We start from the raw sequence: 17328 nt of genomic DNA, 5'->3' as shown, positions 1-17328 counted from the left end.
CCTCCCCCCATTATGCTTAAATTGATCAAGTCTTTCACATTAGCCATTGTTGATGGTACTTGTGCTTCAAAGACGAGTTTTGGTCATGGGCCCAAGGTTAAAATCTTCGCGGCGCCATACCTCTTGACTCAAATATAGGTGGCCTCGGCCATCGCCCTCTCATGAAGAGTTGTGTCTTGGCCTCTTGCTGGTGTGTTCTCTCTTCTTCTTGCCTTTTGTTCTCTCTTTTTCGAGCTAAGTCGTGTTGTTTAGTTGCCGTGGCGTGCTGGGCGGTACTACCGCTGGTGGTGCGCGGTACTACCGCTCATAAGCGGTACTACCGCCCCCCAGCGTGGTACTACCGCTGTGGGACGGGACCAGGGGGTTATATCGGGGCAGGAGGAGGTTTCTTCTCCCCCATACCCATTTGCTTCGCCCCCTCGTTCCTCTTCCTCTCTCCAGCCATGCATCACCATGGGAGGGCTCCGGCGGATCTTCGTCTCCGGGGCGTCCCTCTCCATTTCCTTCGGTGGAGTCGATCCCCACCTTGTTCTCTTGCCATGGATGCCGGTATTGCCCCCGTTCCTTCTCTCCTTTTATCTCGTTTTCAGATCTTGCATCTTAGGGGCAATGGTGGGTGCATCTCTAGATTTTTGGCTAAATCTAGGCTTGAGTAGGTTGGAGAAGGCAACTAGACTATCTAGATTAGAGTTTGGTAGGAATATTTTTGAATTTGGCAGGACGGTAGTGCCGGATCGGACCACGGTAGTAGGGAACTGTTGTTTCCCCGCCTCGAGCGGTACTACCGCTCTCTTTGGAGCGGTACTACCGCGTGCATGTCGCGGTACTATCGCTGTCTGCCAAGTTCCATCATGTTCCTGCCATACCTTGATCCTTTTGTTGTGTTTGTTGGCTTATGCTCATTCTTTCTGGTTGTTTTGCATGTTCTTGTGTGTGGTTCCAGGTGATGAACATGCTGAGCGTCAAGCTCGCCGTGTCAACCCCGGGCGTGCAATGTCAAAGCGCTAATGCACCTCTGAGCCAGCAGGTGGTTCCTCTAGCACTCAACCGCCACCAGCAGGCGCATCCGCAAGTGCTCCTCCACCACCTCAGCAGTCGAAGAGATCCTCCAACAAGCCAAAGGGAAAGACTGTGACTAAGATGACTGCCAAGGAGTTTTGGGAAAAGCGTCGACGCAACCCCTATGAGGCGGACCAAGATCCCACTTTGGTCAACCGCCCATTCTGGAACCGCTTTCAGTTTGCCATCTATTTTGATGTGATCAAGGCCAAGAAGAATCTCTATGTTGATGTTCACTCCATCGACACTGATGCTATGGAGAAGGACCCTGAGTACTTTGGCGAAGCCCTTCAGATGTGTTCTTAGCTGAGCATTCTCAGGATCATGCAGTTCAACAAGGATTTCGATGCAGACTTGGTGGCTCAATTCTTTGCTACCGTTCATCTTGGAACTGATGCCGACATGACTCTGACTTGGATGACCAATGGCAAGTTGCTTTCCGTCAAGTGGAAGGCCTTCATGGAGTTACTTGATGTGGAAGATCACGGGCTTGAGACTCCAGTAGGCTTCCGCCCTCACCGCAATGCTACATCCACTCACAAGCAAGCCCTTTGGCCCTACTGTACAGTGAAGCTTAACCCAGTGACTAAGAAGGAAACCTATGAGCTGTCTGCCTATCTGGACATTCTTCATCGTGTCTTCCGTGAGACTCTCCTCCCTCGCATCGGGAATCTGGATATGGTCCACTCCTATCTTGTGGACATGCTTCTTTTCTGCCAGCATGAGAAGGAAGCAAACACTGGAGAGAGCCTGGACATTTCTCATGTGATGTGATCTGAACTTCTCTACTGTTTCTGAGCGCAAGTGCCCGATATATGGTTCATTCATCATGAGGCTCATTGAGAACGCCTGGGCACATGTCTATCCCAAAGTGATGTTGGAAACTAGAGACTTGGTTTCTCATGAGATCAAGCGTCTACGGAAGAAGGACAATTAGGGCACCCCAGTGCCTAAACCCGGGGGGCCATCTACTGCTGCCGCTGCCATGGAGACTGAGACTGAGGCTGAGGCTGATGCTGACGATGAGGACTATGAGCCGTCTAGGATAGATCCCTCTTGGGCAAAGAAACTCAAGCACAAGATGAGGAAGCTCTTCTGCATGGAGTCACACGGCCAGTACATGACTCATGTGGCGGAGAAGAAGGCCAGGGGGCATCACAAGGAGCTCATGCGTCAGTTGGGTGCAATCATTGTTAGCGGTTCTAAGGGACAGATCACTGAAGAGGAGGAATGGATTCACCAGCATTGCCCTTGGACCGATTCAGACATCGAGCAGTTTTAGACCAACGACGGAGATGCAGACGATCATGCTGAGATGTGATGATCGAGATTCTCAGCTTGCCATCACCTGGAGTGGTAGCGTCGCTCTTTGCCCTTTTGGTGTTTCGGTGCCAAAGGGGGAGAGAGTTTCGGGATTTGTGTTGTTGACGTGTTGCGAGTGTGTCTTTGTGTATTGTGTTTTCTCGTTGTCTTTGTTTGGTTTGGTTTGGTGCCTGTGAGACCTAAGTTCTAGACATATGGTGTGAGACATATGCTCCCTATCGCTACCTTATTACTTATGTCTATTTAGTACTGTAGTATCTTATGAGTTGCATGCTTATCCTATTTTATACCCTTCTCTCATATATCCTGTACTTAGAATTGTTGGACTATAAAATATAGGGGGAGTGTTAATCCGAATGTGTGTGTCTTGCATTCCAAAGGCTCCACTAACTAGGTGCACACATTCAGGGGGAGCCCGTCTACATTTTGTAGTTCTAAGTATCCTTACTTTTATATCTTTTCTTTGTGCAAATCCCTAGTTGTCATCAATCCACCAAAAAGGGGGAGATTGTTGAGGCATATCTCTCTCGATATAGTTTTGGTGATTGATGACAAAATGTTTGCGGACTAATCGTATGCTTTGAGCATTTCAGAGATTCATCCTTGGCACGAGACGATTTCTTCCCCTCGGAGTGTCATTCAAGACGGTGTAGCTCTTTCGTTTCTCTTTCGGTGGACTTGTTGCGTAGAGGGCACCGTACTATCAAGAGGGGGTCCTCTGTGGTATTGCTTGGGTGGAATCAACACGTACACATCTGCTTCTCACCCTACGAGCCCTTCCGCTTCGATGGAGAGATCTTTTCTATACTTGTGTGTCTTGTCTGGGTCCCAGCGGTAGTACCGTGGTACCCAGCGGTAGTACCGCTGTGGGGTCACAAGTGGCAGTACCGCTCCACAGCGGTAGTACCACCGGTGACTCCGCGGCAGTACTACCGCTGGCTTGCCAGGTTCCTACCGCCTCGACTCGAGGGCTCTTTTTCTCGTGTCGGGTTTTGCGGCACTAGTTGCGGCAGTATAGGCAGTAGTACCGCTTCTCAGCGGTAGTACCGCCCTTACCACCGCGGTAGTACCGCTCTGGGTCCAGGTCCCTACTTCTCTCCTTTGTGCGGCAGTACCGCTAGGTGGAAAGGCAGTACTGCTGGCTCAGCGGTAGTACCGCCCACCCAGGCGGTACTACCGCCCTCTGCGGGGCTGTTTAGTGGGGCAACGGTTGGATTGTTGCCCCCACTATAAAATGGGGTCCCCTTCTTCCCCGTTGACCTACCTCTTCCCTCTCAAGCTCCATTAATGCTCCAAGCTCCATTTTTGCCCGATCTATCTCTCTAGCCAATCAAACTTGTTGATTTGCTCGGGATTGGTTGAGAAGGCCCTGATCTACACTTCCACCAAGAGATTTTCGATTCCCCCACCTATCCCTAGCGGATATTGTTACTCTTGAGTGTTTGAGCACCCTAGACGGTTGAGGTCACCACAGAGCCATAGTCCATTCTGGTGAAGCTTCATGGTATTGTTGGGAGCCTCCAATTAAGTTGTGGAGATTGCCCCAACCTTGTTTGTAAAGGTCTGGTCACCGCCTTCAAGGGCACCAATAGTGGAATCACAGCATCTCGCATTGTGTGAGGGTGTGAGGAGAATACGGTGGCCCTAGTGGCTTCTTGGGGAGCATTGTGCCTCCACACCGCTCTAACGGAGACGTACTTCCCCTCAAAAGGAAGGAACTTCGGTAGCACATCCTCGTCTTCACCAGATCCACTCTTGGTTATTTCTTACCTTTACTTATGCAAGCTCTTTAGTGTTACTTCTCTTACTTGCTTGTTTGTTTGTTGTTATTGCATCATATAGGTTGCTCACCTAGTTGCACATCTAGACAACCTACTTTGATGCAAAGTTTAATTTGGTAAAGAAAAGTTAAAAATTGTTAGTTGCCTATTCACCCCACCCCCCTCTAGTCAACCATATCGATCCTTTCAAAGTGTCCACCTTATCTCGAAGAGGTACATGACTATTTATACAACAAGAAAATTAGAGCCGTTTTAGACAGAGATTGACCTGCCCCGATGATCCAGAAGACCATCAGGATGATCTGGCTCAAAGGCCCGGATGATCTGGCTGAGGGCCCAGATGTAAGTGGAAGTATAAGAGCTGCGAGGAGCCCGGATGATCCGGATGACTAGCCGGATGATCCGGCTACATCCACCACGGTTGTGTGAAAATAGGGGCAAGATTACTCGGATGATCTGGGACAGGATCCGGACGATTCGGGCAAAGCCCGGATGATCCGGCATCAATCATCATGGTTCTTTGATGGAGGGCGTACATTACCCGGATGATCCGGAGTAATGTCCGGACGATCTGGGCTTAGCCCGGATGATCTGGGGCTCCGTCCGGATGATCCGGGAAAGAGTTTGTGTAGAGAAACAGTAGTAGATTTTGGCTAAGGGGTTTTGCTAGGGATTTATTTGGTCCTTTGTGAAAAATTCTTGTGAGACAAAGTATGAGCAAGCCTTGAACCTAAACCTTGGATCCCCTCTTAATAGTGCGGGATTCCTATTACTCAAGAAATATAAAAAGAGCACAATGCTTCATCTTTGTTTGCTCCTTTCCTCATTGATAATTTGCTTGAGTAATATCTCATATGATGTGATAATGATGCACATTAGAAAAACCAGAGAACAAACAACCTGTGTATATACTTAGCAAACACGGTTAGTCCCCTATATGTAAATTTATCATCAATATCAAAAATAATCTTTAAGAGCAAGATTGCACTTTCAATCTCCCCCTTTTTTGGTAGTTGATGACAAACTACATATAGCACTTAACAAGTGAAATGTGATGCAAATATTTTTAGGAGAATCGTCTGGTATGAGCTTTTAGGAAGAGCTCCCCCTTAATATATGCAGGGATCTGTTTTTAGAGAGAGCTTCCCCTTAAATTATGCATAGGAATGAAATGATAACATACAAAGTCATGCACATATGGTGAGGATACCCTCATTCGAATAAGATGTTGTAATAGTAGTGTAGTCATACACCTTTACAATTAACATAGGCAATGATAGCAACGACTGAAGATAACCACAGGAGATAGCATACTTAAGCTCATATAAGGTAGCATAACACATGACTAAGGATCATTACAATAATAATACAGAGTCCAATAACTAGAGCTCACTAGACATAGCAGACTCACACTTATACTCCTAAGAATTACATCTCCCCCTTGGCAGCAAGTACTGAAAAGGAAAAAACGTCCGAGAAAGTAGGAGGATCACTCAGCATCCTCATCATCATCATCACCATCACTCAGATCAGCAGGTGCAAGGAAGAACTCCGGAAAGTCAGTGGCAGAAGGAAAGTCGACCTCCGGAAGAGGAAGCCGATCAGGAATGGGCTCATCAGGCTCAATAGGACTGCCTGGGCGTGCACGGAGACGAGCCCTAAGTGCATTATCCTCCGAGATACGGCGAACCTCCCCAGTAGCAATGTGAGTAGCAGTGTAGCTACAGGTATCAAATATAGCTTTATGGGACTTCCCAATAAAGCGAGCCAGGCGGTCAAAAGGCTTCATGAAAGGTTTAGTGTGGCGAGAAGAGCTCTTGGTAAGCGGAGGAGTAGGGGCCTTCCCCTGGAAGACTCATCACGCGGAGTCCATAAGGAGTGCGTGGAAGTATTGACAATGGAACACGGATAAACCGAGTCGATGAGTCTCTGAATGAAGGGGGCATGAGGAAGTGTACGAACCTTCAGACCACTAGCCATGCGAATTTCATGCCATAGGAAATCTGCCATGTCAATGGGATGGTTGGGAGCCTTCCTCGAGTAGTACATCAAGTCAATGCTATAGGCCCGAACCATCCCACGATCCCCTTTCTTGGGAGCAATGGAGTTGAGGATACACTGAAACAGCCATCGGTATTTGAGACGGAAGATGGAGATATCATTAAGCTCCTTGCTTTGCTGCACCGTGGAGAGCTGAGAGGTAGGCATGGCGAGGCAAGCACATGCACTGATGGGCATGGCCTCAAACTTGGGGTTCACCTCATGGATCCGGAAAAGAGAGGCCTCGGATCCGGGCATGCCTAAGGCAGCAGCAATAGCCTCGAAGGAGACGGTGAACTGAGAGTGGTGAGTCATCCAAGTGATAGAGCGATCCGGATGGAAGAAACACGTGGCATAGAATTGCCGAATGGAAACCTCATTCCAATCACAGTGAAGAGACATAGCATGAAGCAGCCCCATGCCATCAATCTTCTCCAACACACCTTCAAACTTGGTTGGATTCTTCTCAATGTAATCCAAGTTCACATAATGCTGAGGAGAAAAACTTAGATGAGCAATGACTGATTGATAGATGTCTTGTTGAACCAAGGTGCGAAAACAAGGATCGGTTGCATTGGCCGGGGTGACAAATTGATTGACATCACTCCGTAAAGTAGTATACTCAGAGGGGTCCATGGACTGATAGTTGACAACACGACGGCCACGGTTGGTGGGATTGGCCATGGACAAGACGGGGCCAGATGGTGCCGCAGACTTGGATCTTGAGGCATCGGCTGCTTGTTTCTTCTTGGACTTAGTCGTGGAACGAACAGGCACGAGCTCCTCATCGTGGAGTTCGGCCTCGTAGTCAGGGTCGTCCAGCCCGGCATAGGACGAACGTGCATGACCCGACACCTTCTTGAGGGGACGAGCGTCTTCCTTGAAGTTCGTCGATGCATGACAACGCCCGGCATGAGAGGGACCCGTGGTTGTTGACTTGAAGCGCAGGCCGTCGCGTCCACGTTCTACCACCATGGAGATTTTTGGGGACAGAGGGGCACTATACTGAAGAACCAATCGGCCTCGGGGGAAAATGGCGCGAGGAGGGGGTGGATCAAGGCGTTGGCAAGGCGAGGCGGCGAGACCCGGCCAAATGGCCGGTCGGTCCGGCGGGGCAGCCCACGAGTCGTCGGCGGCGGGGCAGCCCACGAGTCGTCGGCGGCGGGGGCGAGTGGATGGGGGTCGATGGGAGGGGGGAGAACAGAGGAATAACCCTCTGCTCCCCCATGACCCGAAGATTAACTGCTTAGGGCGAAGACCCACCCGGATGTTCGGGCGTAGCCCCGGATGATCCGGATAGATCCAGATGACCGGAAAGGAGCCCGGATGTCCGGGCATACAGTTATAGCGAGGGGGATTACCCGGACGTCCGGATGGATATCCGGATGATCCGGCCAGCCAGAGTGCTGATATCTTGAAATGGTGATGATGTGATGATGTATATATATATATATATATATATATATATATATATATATATGTATGTATGTATATGAGTATAGATATAGAAGTGTAAGAATCAGTTGTAGCCTAATGAACACAATATTCAACACAAAACACAAACCTAAGCCACCATGTTTGAGTATACATAACTTGGGATACCAAAGAATTGAACGTTGGACTCAAGATTACTACTCCATGATGTTAAAGTACTATGGACACAAAAACATGTCATAGTGACTTTGAGAGTGTTGGTTTTATTTACGCATTACATAGGGAAGATAAGATTCATGGATTGAAGTTCTCCCCCTAAATATATGCCTACATGAAGACAAGACAGGATGTTCATGCATGAATGAGTACTATATTTCACATAATGTTGTCAAGCTCCAAGATACCAAGTTCACGCCTATGTTTACAAAACCTTGCCTCATCCAATGGCTTGGTGAAAATATCTGCAAGTTGCATATCTGTGCCAACATGAGCAATGTCAATATCACCCTTCTCCACATAATCTCTCAAGAAGTGGTACCTAATGTCAATGTGCTTGGTGCGAGTATGATCTTTGGAGTTCTCAGCAATATTAATGGCACTTTCATTATCACATAGAAGAGGCACATGTCTATAGGTGATACCATAATCCTTCAAAGTTTGCCTCATCCATAGTAACTGAGTTGCACAACTAGCGGTTGCAATATATTCGGCTTCGGCGGTGGAGAGGGCAACACAATTTTGCTTCTTCGAGGACCAACTTACCAAGGAGCGTCCAAGAAATTGACATGCATCGGAGGTGGACTTACGATCCACTTTGTCTCTAGCCCAATCCGCATCCGTGTACCCAATGAGATCAAACTTAGCATCCTTGGGGTACCATAGACCCAACTTTGGGGTGTGAACAAGGTATCTAAGAATATGCTTAACCGCCTTATGATGGCTTTCCCTAGGGGAAGCTTGAAATCTAGCACACATGCATACACTAAACATGATGTATGGTCTAGATGCACAAAGATAAAGCATTGAACCAATCATAGAACGGTATTTAGATGGGTCAAAGGGGATACCATTTGAGTCTTCAGTGAGTACAATTTTGGATGGCATGGGTGTCTTACATGGGCTAGCCTCAGTCATGCCAAATTTTGCTAGGATATCCTTGAGGTATTTTGCTTGAGACAAGAAAATTCCTTCTTGAAATTGTTGAATTTGAAATCCGAGGAAGAACTTCAAATCCGCATTGAGTGACATTTCAAAATTCTTGGTCATTGATGCCGCAAACTTCTTGCATAAATGAATGTTAGGAGAACCAAAAATGATATCATCTACATAGATTTGGCATAAGATCAAATCACCTTTGTCCCTCTTAGTAAAAAGAGTAGGATCGATCACCCCTCTCACAAAGCCATCATCCAGTAAAAACTTCTTAAGATGATCATACCAAGCATGAGGTGCTTGTTTGAGGCCATACAAAGCCTTATGAAGTTTATACACATAGTCTTTGTGATCGGGGTCAATGAATCCAGGTGGTTGTGATACATATACTTCTTCTTGTAGAGGGTCGTTAAGGAAAGCACTCTTCACATCCATTTGATGTAATGTAAAGCCATTGAAAGCAGCATAAGCAAGTAAGATGCGAATGGATTCAAGACGGGTGACGGGGGCAAAGGTCTCACCAAAGTCCAAACCTTCAACTTGTGAGTACCCTTGTGCAACTAACCTTGCCTTGTTGTGGATGATTACACCATTCTCATCTTGCTTGTTCTTGAAAATCCACTTTGTTCCAATGACGCTGTGTTCCGTAGTTGGCCTCTTGACTAATGAACACACTTGATTGCACTCAAAACTATTCAACTCTTCTTGTATAGCAATGAGCCAATTGTTGTCTATCAACGCATCTTGTACCTTGAGAGGCTCAACACTAGACACAAAAGAGAAGTGAGCACAAAAGTTTGTCAATTGTTTACAAGTAACTCTACCTTCTGATATGCCAGTGAGGATCTTATCAACAACAACACGACCGGCCACTCAAGGCATGATGGAGGTTAAGGTTTCGCGAGGTTCACCTTCATGTCCATCATCCACGTACTCAACATATGGATCATGAATGTGTGGTGGAAAATCTTCTTCTTCTTCTTGCATTTGTTGAGGTTCATTGTCAATGATTGCACCTTCTTGTACTTGCCCTTGAGGATGATCTTGTTCTTGATGATTATCATGAAGAGGAACTTGATCATCATCTTATACTTGGACTATGGGAATTGGTTGAGTAATAGGGGCTTGTGGTGGTATGGGTGTTGAAGTTGTTTGATGATGTGTGAGGCTGCCATCTTCTTCTTCATCATCATGAGGTTCTTGTTCCACTGGGAGAAGTGCACCAACACCCATGGTCAAGATATCTTGAGACGAATCTTCTTCACCTACATCACTTAGATCAACTTGCTCCCCATGGGAGCCATTAAACTCATCAAACACCACGTCACAAGTTTCTACAACACATCCATTGGATTTGTTGTAGACTCTATAGGCGTGAGAGTTTGATCCATAGCCAACAAATATACCCTTAGTTGTTTTGGATTGAAATTTTCCTAACCGTTCCTTTTTGTTGAGGATGAAACATTTACACCCAAATACACGAAAGTACTTGACATTTGGCTTGTTCCCGGTTAGGAGCTCATATGGAGTCTTTTCCAATATTTTGCGGAGGAAGAGTCGATTTGATGCATGACATGCGGTGTTGACAGCCTCGGCCCAAAAACTGTGTGGAGACTTGTATTCATCCAACATGGACCTTGCCATCTCCACAAGTGTACGATTCTTCCTTTCTGCAACACCATTTTGTTGAGGGGTGTATGGTGCAGAATATTGATGTTCAATCCCTTCATCACTAAGAAATCCTTCCAAGGTGTAATTCTTGAACTCGGAACCATTATCAATTCTTATTGCCATGATTTCTTTGTCAAACTTGCGTTGTGCTTGCTTGGCAAAATCAATGAAGGTGATCTTCGTCTCGTCTTTGGACTTGAGGAAAAACACCCATGTGTATCTTGAGTAATCATCCACAATGACAAGTCCATACCTTTTCCCACCAAGACTATCCCATGAAGGAGGCCCAAAAAGATCCACATGAAGGAGCTCCAAAGGCCTTGAAGTAAACACAATATTCTTGGGTGGGTGCTTTGATTGATGTTGCTTCCCGGCTATGCATGCACTACACACACGATCTTTCTCAAAAGAGACATTTGTTAGTCCAAGCATGTGATTTCCCTTTAAGAGATTTTGAATATTTCTCATGCCGACATGGGCTAGCCGGCGATGCCATAGCCACCCCTTATCGGCCTTGGCCATTAGACAGGTTGCATGGAATGTGCTCTCTTTCGAGAAATCAACAGTGTAAAGGTTGCCATCCAACTCTCCAACAAAGGCCACTTTGAGAGTATCTCTCTTAAAGACTTTCACATCCGTTAGTCCAAATAGTGTATCATAACCAACAGAAGCCAATTGGCGAACAGAAAGCAAATGATATTTAAGAGATTGGACAAGCATGACATTTGCAAGAGACATGTAATTTGTGATAGCCACCTTACCCAAACCGAGTACCTGTCCTTTTGATCCTCCACCAAACATAATGCTCATAGAAGGCTGAATAGCTTCCATGAAATCGTAGAACAATTTGCTATCTCCGGTCATATGATTGGTACATCCACTTGTTGGAGAACGTAGTAATTTCAAAAAAAAATCCTACGCACATGCAAGATCATGGTGATGCATAGCAACGAGAGGGGAGAGTGTGATTTACATACCCTTGTAGACCGACAGCGGAAGCGTTAGCACAACACGGTTGATGTAGTCGTACGTCTTCATGGCCCGACCGATCAAGCACCGAAACTACGGCACCTCCGAGTTCTAGCACACGCTCAACTTGATGACGATCCCCGGACTCCGATCCAGCAAAGTGTCGGGGAAGAGTTCCGTCAGCACGACGGCGTGGTGACAATCTTGATGTATTACCGTTGCAGGGCTTCGCCTAAGCACCGCTACAATATTATCGAGGTTTATGGTGGAAGGGGGCACCGCACACGGCTAAGAATATGATCACGTGGATCAACTTGTGTGTTCAAGAGGTGCCCCTGCCCCCGTATATAAAGGATCAAGGGGCGGAGGCCGGCCGGCCCCTATGGCGCGCCAAGGAGGAGTCCTCCTCCTAGTAGGAGTAGGACTCCTACTAGGAGGGGGGAAAGAAGTGGGGAGGGAGAAGGAAAGGGGGCGCCGCCCCCCTCTCCTAGTCCAATTCGGACCAGGGGGGAGGAGGCGCGTGGCCCACCTTTTTTTTTGAGGAACCAGGACAGTGGGAGAGGCTCCCACTGTCATATATATTAATAATTATAACAAACTACAAGGATTAGTTACATCATGTACATGTCTCCCCCCATCTCACTTTGGAGAGGGGATAGAAAAGTTCTAAGGAGTACAATTAATCAGAGGGCAGGGAGTTTAAAAGTAAGAAGATGAATTCCTTCTTGTTGTCTTTAACCCTATATTGGAGGAGGCTAAACCCTTCTCTGAATCTGGCTAGCCAGGAGTGGTAGGAGGGGATGATATTTCTAAAAAGTTTGTTGTTCCTTTCCTTCCAAATGCTCCAGGATGCTTGAAGGATGATTTCCATGAACAAAGGCCTGCCCCAAATGATTTTAGCTTGTTCTAGCCAGGACAATCTAGTGGCCTGATCTCCAGGGTCTATCCCAAAGGTTGACCAGCAGCTTCTGCTAAAAGGGCATGTTAGGATCAAGTGATCAATGTCTTCTTCTTTTTGGCCACATAGTAAGCAGTTCAGGTTTGTGCCAATGTTATAATGTCTTCTCTTCAACATGTTTCTGGTGTTTAATCTGTCTGACAACATAAGCCATCCAAAGACCTTTAGTTTAGCAGAGACTCTTGATTTCCATAGCCAGTGGTAAGTTTTATGGGCCTTCATATCCCTAAAGCAGAATTTGTAGTATTTGCTTGCAGAGAAGTCAGGTCCTTTCCAAGGGTAAGACCAAATATCCTTTGCATTTTGGTTGTTATCCAAAGTAATGTGAGCTACCAACCCTTGCATGTCTTGTACTTCCTGTAATGCTTGTGAGGATAGTGGTAGAAAGAATGCCTGTTCCAAAGATGTTATCGATAAGAATTCTTGGACTGAACAATCTTCATTTCTGACATAAGAAAATGCTCTACGATGTGTATTAGAAAGAACTTCCTCCAACCACAGATCTTTCCACAGGAGAACATTGTTTCCACAGTTCACTGTAACTTTGGAGATGCCTCTAAAAATAGGAGTAAGCTTGAGAATGTCCCTCCACCAGAATGAACCACATGGATCTGAGGCGTGTGGTATTTTGTTGGTATAGTATGTGGACCAGATTAGTTCTACCCAAGGTAGGTCTAGACGGTTGTAAAACTTATGTAAATACTTTAGAAGCAGAGCATCACTTTGCATTTTGAGGTTAATGATTCCAAGCCCTCCACTCTGCTTGGGTCTACAAACTCTGTCCCAGGCCGCCAAAGAGTTGCATTTTTCCCCCTGTTCTGTCTTCTTTGTCCATAGACATCTCCTTCTTAGTTTGTCTAGGAGCTCAAGGATTTTTGGAGGGAATCGTAGTGTGCAGAGTGCAAAAATAATGAGTGAGGTGATGACAGTATTTAGAAGGGAGAGTTTGGATCCATATGACATCAGAGACAATGTAGAAGTGAGTCTTCTTTCCATATTGCAGACAATGGGCATTAGGTCCTGGACCGAAGGTTTTGAAGTACCAAGTGGTAATCCAAGGTATGTGAATGGCATCTTGCCAATTGTGCATCCAAAGATAGCGGCAAGATCTGTACTTAGGGCATCATCGCAGTTGATTGGAATCAAAGTGGATTTATGAAAGTTAATTTGAGGCCAATGGAGGTTGCATAATCAGTGAGAATGTTTTTCATTGTATGAGCTTGATCATGGCAGGCCGGCATGATGATAATAGTGTCATCCGCGTATTGGATGACAGGGTAATCGTTTTGGTTTTGCCGAGGGAAAGGTAGATGGAGTAGGCCATGTTTGAAGGCATCATAAATGGCTTCTTGCAGTAGATCAGCCGCAAGAACAAAAATTAGGGGAGAAAGTGGATCACCCTGTCGAACCCCACTTTTGCAGATAAATTGTCTGCCCGGAATTCCATTCAATAGGACAGAAGATTTGCCAGAAGAGAACAAAGATTTGATCCAAGAAAGCCATTTGTCATTGAATCCCATGTGTTTCATTATTTCCAGCATTGCATCATGCTCAATGGTGTCAAATGCTTTAGCGAAATCCAGTTTAAGGAGCACAATCTTCTTTTTTGAGTTTTGGCACTGGTGTATGTACTCAAATGCCCAAGCAAGAGAGTCCTGGATTGCTCTTCCTTTGATGAATCCATATTGATTCCTATGTATAATTTTCAGAATGAGCTTTTGCAGTCGATTAGCTAGTAGCTTTGTGATTACTTTGAGACAACAGTTAAGTAGAGTGATAGGTCTAAAGTCATTCACTGTAGCTGGGGAGGCAATTTTAGGGATCAAGGTGAGGTAGCCTTCATTAATGCTTTCGAGGTTTAAGGTTCCAGCATGGAATTGATCACATAAATTGTAGAAGTCTTCCTTAATGATCTGCCAACATGACTTAAGAAATGTTCCTGTGAAGCCATCTGGGCCTGGTGCTCTGTCTGCTGGCATTTCTTTAATGACATTGTCAATTTCCTCTCTGGAGAAAGGAGCTGTTAATTGATCTAGATCATTCCTCTTTTTTATAATGTTTGCAAGGTTAAACTTCATTTGGTATTCTCCTGAGGTTCCCAATCTCTGTTTGAAACTTTGGTAAATTAAAGCTTCTTTCCCAATATGATCTTCAACTGTTGCACCATTATCTAGTTGAAGAGAGGCAATATTGTTCCTTCTATACCTCTCAGAAGCCATGGCCTTGAAAAATTTTGGGTCTTCATCACCAAATTTTGCCCATCTGATAGTGCATCTCTTTCTCCAATATTGCTTTTGATACTCCAATAGTCTGAGTAAATGATTTTTGAGAATTCTTCTGAAGTTTCTCTCTTGGATTGTGAGATTTCTTTTGTTTTCCAGAGAGTCTAGGTTAGCCAGTGCTGAATTAGAGTTAGCAATAGCCGAAGCTAGCTTTGAAATTTTTTTACTCCAATTTTTGAGCACATATCTAAGTGTTTTAAGTTTCCTGGATATTATGGTGGCATAGTTATCTGAAGGTACATGTTTGTTCCAGGAGGCAGCAACTAAGTCCATAAAACCAGGATGTTGGATCCAATAAGACTCAAACCTGAAAAGGTTGCTTCTAGGTATATTTGTTTCAATGGAGATGACACATGGTATGTGGTCTGAAACTGGTTTAGCGAGAGGTTTTACAATGGTGTTTGGGTATGTAATAGTCCAGTTAGTTGAGGTGAAGAACCAATCCAATTGTTCAAGCAATGGATCTTCCTGCATGTTACTCCAAGTAAAAGTTTTGCCTTTGAGTGGGAGTTCAATCAGACCTTGTGTTCGAATGAAATCGTTGAAAGTGATCATATCATTAATGTTTCCACCAGGTTTATTTCGATTAGCAGGGCTGCGGATGTAGTTGAAGTCCCCAACAAGGAGCCAATCTTCATTAGAGGGAATATTAAGATTAAGTAGCCAGCTAGTATAGTCAATCCTGGAATCACCTTGACAGGGGCCATATATATTTACCAAAGTCCACATTTGGGCAGATTGGGTGGATTGAAATTTAGTGACAAGAGCAAATTCTTCTTCAATTAGAATCGTGCCAGTAAAGATAACACTATTCCATAAGGTTAAAATACCACCAGAGGCCCCTCTCGAAGGGATAAAAGCAAATTTGTCAAAGCGTTTAGGGCAACAAGATTTAATATAGGAATTATCAAAAGCAGTTTTCTTGGTTTCTTGTAGATAAATAACCGAGCAACCACTAGTAGCAATAGCATTGGATAAAGCCAAAAGCTTGGGGTCCGAGTTCATGCCCCGGATGTTCCAACATAACACATTCCAGTTCGATAACATAGATATAAACGAAAGGAAATAAAGTTGTGACTAGGAGGAAGTTGACGAAGAGCCAGCCCCCGTATCTGCCATAAGCAGATCTTCAGTAATTTCTTCAGGTGGGACAGCACACTGGTGAACAGCGATATGCTGGATTTGCTCAATTGTCATGGGGGGTGGGAGTTCACCATCTGCAGGCTGATCGTCAGAGATCTCAGAGATGACTACAGCAGATACAGCATTGGGAATGACCCTGGGTTTCACTTTGGAGATCTTGGTCCTGCTGTCAGTAAGAGGGGGCACCTTGAAACCATCATACTTATTGGAACGGGCACTTCTACGCACACTGGTTACCGAGAGCGGAGCTTTATTCTTGCCACGCTTGTTGCTTGCACCCACCCTAGAAGATCCAGCCTGAATTTCAGAGATATCCACTTGCAAAACTTCCTGGTCAGTAGGAGTTTCAGAGATTTCCATAGCCTGATCACCAGCACTAAAACCCATATCTTGAGTGTCATCAGAAAGAATCTGCATCTCCTCAGAAGCCAAGGACCAAACCTTGACAGTAGTGGTCACTGAACCATCTTCCTCACCCTGAGTAATGCAGGAAGAAACTTGAATAGCACCATTATATTCAGACAGTGACAGGGTGATATCCAGTTTGGTTGGCCTCATGCCATAGCCATGGGCCCAAGGGCTAATAGTGGCAAGGGAGGGCATGATGGAGCTTGAGAGGAAATTAGTGATGGGCACATATGACAGGGGCTCAGCAATTAGCAAACCATTCAGGAACTCATTGTCAGCTTGGAACTGAATGTTCATACCAGCATTGGTGACAGAGACATGGATCTGAATTCTTGGTACCTGAGCATCAGATGTAGGGGCCATCAGCTCATTATTCACCACAGGAGGAGCCACAACAGCAGAGTGAAGAGATCCATTCCTCTGGAGGACCTGCAGAACATAGGCTGGTACTAACACCAGAGCATCAGAGTCAGAGTTAGTAGTGGAGGTGCTGTGAGAAATTGAGTCATTCCAAGCTGCAAAAGGGTTGTCTTGCAGATTGTTAGCTGGAAGAATTCCATCCTGAACTTGCAGACCCTGCCCCTCTCTCTCCACTAAGGCCCATATGGCCCATTACTTCTCCCGGGGGGGGGGGGGGTTCCAGTAACCCTTCGGCTCTCCGGTTTTCTCCGAAATCACCCGGAACACTTCCGCTGTCCGAATATAGCCGTCCAATATATCAATCTTTATGTCTCGACCATTTCGAGACTCCTCGTCATGTCTGTGATCACATCCGAGACTCCGAACTAACTTCGGTACATCAAAACTCATAAACTCATAATATAACTGTCATCGAAACCTTAAGCGTGCGGACCCTACGGGTTCGAGAACAATGTAGACATGACCGAGACACGTCTCCGGTCAATAACCAATAGCGTAACCTGGATGCTCATATTGGCTCCTACATATTCTACGAAGATCTTTATCGGTCAGACCGCATAACAACATACGTTGTTCCCTTTGTCATCGGTATGTTACTTGCCCGAGATTCGATCATCGGTATCTCAATACCTAGTTCAATCTCGTTACCGGCAAGTCTCTTTACTCGTTTCGTAATACATCATCTTGC

This window comes from Triticum aestivum, chromosome 5A (genome assembly GCF_018294505.1).
Source record: "Triticum aestivum cultivar Chinese Spring chromosome 5A, IWGSC CS RefSeq v2.1, whole genome shotgun sequence".
In the NCBI taxonomy this organism is placed as follows: domain Eukaryota; kingdom Viridiplantae; phylum Streptophyta; class Magnoliopsida; order Poales; family Poaceae; genus Triticum; species Triticum aestivum.
This window is presented reverse-complemented; position numbering follows the sequence as displayed.